This window comes from Apium graveolens, chromosome 3 (assembly GCF_009905375.1).
Source record: "Apium graveolens cultivar Ventura chromosome 3, ASM990537v1, whole genome shotgun sequence".
Lineage (NCBI taxonomy): Eukaryota > Viridiplantae > Streptophyta > Magnoliopsida > Apiales > Apiaceae > Apium > Apium graveolens.
Window position 1 is genome coordinate 186,456,392 of NC_133649.1, and position 4,285 is coordinate 186,460,676.

Below are 4,285 nucleotides of genomic sequence, written 5' to 3' on the forward strand. Positions count from 1 at the left end.
GCACTAGGGTCCAGACTTCGTTTCTTTCAAATTCATTTAACTCTTCTTGCATTGCTTGCACCCAATCAGCATCTTGAAGAGCTTCTTCCACTTTCTTTGGCTCAGTCTGAGAGAGAAAAGAATTATAAAGACATTCGTTTAAAGTACCTGTTCTAGTTCTGACACCTGCATCAGGATTTCCAATTATCAAATCAGGTGTATGTGATTTAGTCCACTTCCTTGCAGATGGAAGGTTTTCTCTAGAACTGGATGCTCCCCCATGATCCATGCTGTCTTCATTTTCATTTTCTGATGCTCCCCCTGAAACTATGCTCTCTGAGTTGGATTCTTCAGAATTTAGATTTTCAGAACTATCAGAACTTGACGAATCAGAACTTGAAGAGCCAGATGTATGTTGTGATGTTTCTTGAGATGTGGTAAGATCTTGAGTATGCTCCCCCTGCATAGGTGCATCTTCCTTTGGCATAGTCACCACAGTTTCAATAACATCAGAGTTTAATCCATCAGAGATTACAATATCAGGACTTAGACTGTCAGGATTTTCAGTATCAGAATTTGAGTCTTCATTTTCAAATCTCAGCTGATCATGATCAATAAAATCTTCAAGACCAGTAATCTTTTTGTCATCAAAAGAGACATTGATAGATTCCATGACCACTCTTGTTCTCAAATTATAGACTCTGAAGGCTTTTGTGGAAAGTGGATATCCAACAAAGATTCCTTCATCAACTTTTAGATCAAATTTAGATAGCTGTTCAGGATGAGTCTTGAGAACAAAACACTTGCATCCAAATATATGAAAGTACTTCAGATTTGGCTTCTTTTTCTTCACCATCACATATGGTGTTTTTCCTTGCTTGTTAATGAGTGTTGCATTTTGAGTAAAATAAGCAGTCTGCACAGCTTCAGCCCAGAAATAGGTTAGAAGCTTTGCTTCTTCAAGTATTGTACGTGCAGCTTCAATGAGGGTTCTATTCTTCCTTTCAACAACTCCATTTTGCTGTGGAGTTCCAGGAGCAGAAAATTCCTTCTTAATTCCATGGTTTTTGCAGAACTCTTCCATTATCAAATTCTTGAACTCAGTGCCATTATCACTCCTTATGGTTTTCACAGAATCTTTGACCAATTTATCCAGATGTTTGACATGATCAATCAAGATAGATGCAGTTTCACTTTTTGTGTGCAAGAAATACACCCATGTGTATCTGGTGAACTCATCCACTATGACCAATGCATATTTCTTCTTTGCAATAGACATGACATTCACTGAACCAAATAGATCAACATGTAGTAGATGATAAGGCTCAAGAATTGATAATTCAATCTTGCTCTTGAATGAAGATTTTCTTTGTTTGGCCTTCTGACAAGAATCACAAAGGCCATCAGGAGCAAATACTGACTTTGGCAGTCCTCTCACAAGATTTTTCTTGACTAGTTCATTTATATTGTTGAAATTTAAATGAGAGAGTTTCTTGTGCCAATTCCAGCTTTCTTCAATTGATGCTTCTACTCATCAGACAGATTGCAGAACCATCAGTACTTGTTGAAAGCTTAGCTTCATAAATGTTACCACGCCTGTATCCTTTCAGAACAACTTTGCCTTTGGATTTACTCACAACTTCACAGTGTTCTTCAAAGAAATCAACATGATAACCTCTGTCACAGATTTGACTTATACTCAGCAGATTGTGTTTAAATCCTGAGACCAGAGCTACTTCTCTAATGATAACATTCCTAAGATTAATATTGCCATATCCCAATGTTTTTCCAATGTTGCCATCTCCATAAGAAACACTTGGGCCAGCTTTCTCCACAAAGTCTGATAGCAGGGCTTTATTTCCAGTCATATGTCCTGAACATCCACTGTCCAGAACTAGAATATTTTTCCTGTTGCCCTGCAATCACAAAGACCACTAATGATTAGTTTTAAGGACCCAGACTTGCTTGGATCCTTTGGCCTTATCAAGTTTGTTAACATTTGTAGCGGATTTAGCATCAGAGTTTATGTCAACATTTTTCTTATCAGAACTTACATAATCAGACTTTGAATCAGAATTTACACTAGAAGGAACAATGGAAACTTTCTTCAAAGAAGGTTTTATTTGATAATAATCATAGTACAAACTATGATATTCCTTACAAGTATAAATGGAATGCCATAAATTACCACAATGAAAATAAGGATTTTGTGGTTTATATCTAACAGACTGACTCTTAACTCCTGATTTTGAAGGTAAGGAGTTTATGTTCTTATTCTTCCTGCAAAAAGAAGCCAGATGGTTAGAACTTCCACAGTTATGACACGTTTTCCTAGGAGCATCAGGAACAGGCCTATAATCATTGCTTTTATTCACACCTTCCTTTCCATTCCTATTTTTCCTAGGTGATTTTACCTTGTTTGCATTCTTAACATCTTTCAGCTTATGCTTAAGCTGCTTCTTAGTCATTAAGCCTATGTTTACTTCAACTTTCTTTTCCTGTTTTAGTTTGTCAGAAGTTAATTCCTCTTTAACTTGTAATTTCTCATTATCAGACTTTACAGTTACAAACTTAACAGGTTTTAATTTTGGCTTTTGCTTAGCAACAGGCTTAATTTCTACAGTTCCTTTATCATTCTTATCCTCTCCATAACCTAAGCCCTCTTTCCAATTTTCACTACTTAGCAAATTTTGAGTTGTTCTGCCAGAGTTAGTCCAAGTCCTGATAATCTTTTTTTCCTTTTCTAACTCAGTTTTTAGAGATTCATTCATTTTTAGCACTTCATCCCTAACATAAAATGCATCATCTCTATCCTTCTGAGTTTGATGGAACATAACTAACTCTTTTTCTAAGAAATCATTTCTTTTCTTAAAAGCAAGATTTTCAGAAGTTAATCTTTCACATGTTAAAGTTTGATCTCTATAACTAACAAACATGGTTTTAAGATATCTTCTCAACTCATTAATATCATCAGTATGAAAAACATAAGTAGTCTGAGGTACCTTTATTTCAGCAGCTTCAGAATTGCTCTCAGCACTTTCTTTATCAGCATTTGCCATCAACGTATAGTTCTCCTCACTTTCAGAGTCTGAGGTGTCTGTCCAGCTTTTCTTCTTTGTGACAAGTGCCTTGCCTTTGTCACCCTTTACTTTCTTGCAATCAGGAGATATGTGGCCTTTCTCACCACAGTTATAGCATTTGACATTGGTATAATCTCCTCTATCAGACTTTCCTCCTTTGCCCTCAGATCTTCTGAAATTCTTCTTATCAGAACTTGTGCCTTTCCTGGAAAACTTCTTTCCCTTCCTGAACTTCCTGTATGCAATCTTTGTGATCCCTTTCACCATAAGAGCACACAGCTTCATCATCTCCTCATCAGCATCAGTCTCAGGCAAGCTTTCAGAATCCGAGTCATCATCACTTTCAGAACTTGATGACTCAGTATCAGACTTTGTGAAAAGAGCTTTACCCTTGTCTTTCCTTGAGGTAGCTGCTTTGGGGAATTCTTCTTCAGCCTTAAGAGCAACTGTCCTTGACTTTCCTCCTTTCTTCTTGCTTCTTTGTTCCATCTCAAGTTCATGAGTCTTGAGCATTCCATAAATTTCATCAAGAGTTGTTTTATCAAGATTGTAGTTGTCTCTTATTATTGTTTCCTTTAAATCCCAGCATTCAGGAAAAGCTAACAGGAATTTAAGGTTTGAATCTTCAAATTCATACTCCTTATCAACCAATGACAAATCATTCAAGAGTTTGACAAATCTATCATATAAATTAGTCAATGACTCATTAGTCTTTGAGTCAAAATGTTTATACTCTTGAGTGAGTATTGTCTTCCTGTTCTTCTTAATTGTATCGGTTCCCTGACACCTTGTTTCCAGAGCATCCCATATCTCCTTAGGAGTCTTGTAGTTAATTACCCTATTTGATATTACATTATCAATGGCACTATGCAGTAAGTGTCGTACCTTAGCATCCTTAGCAATTGATGCTATATCTTCAGCAGTATAATCACTCTTCTCCTTTGGTACAGTCTTTGCTGCTTCACCTGCAACTGCAACTGCGAGCTTGGTTGGTTTGTGAGGCCCTTCCTTGATTCTATCAAGATATTCTGGATCTGTTGCTTCCAGGAACATGGTCATCCTCACCTTCCATATGGAATATTCAGATGGTCTCAGTATGGGAACTCTGATGGTCTCATACCGACTTTGAATTTGTGTCTTTGGTGGTTCTTCAGTTTTGGTAGGCTTAGTTGGAGTTTCTGTGTCATACATGATTGTGTTTGGATCTTTAACTGTATGTGCGTTAA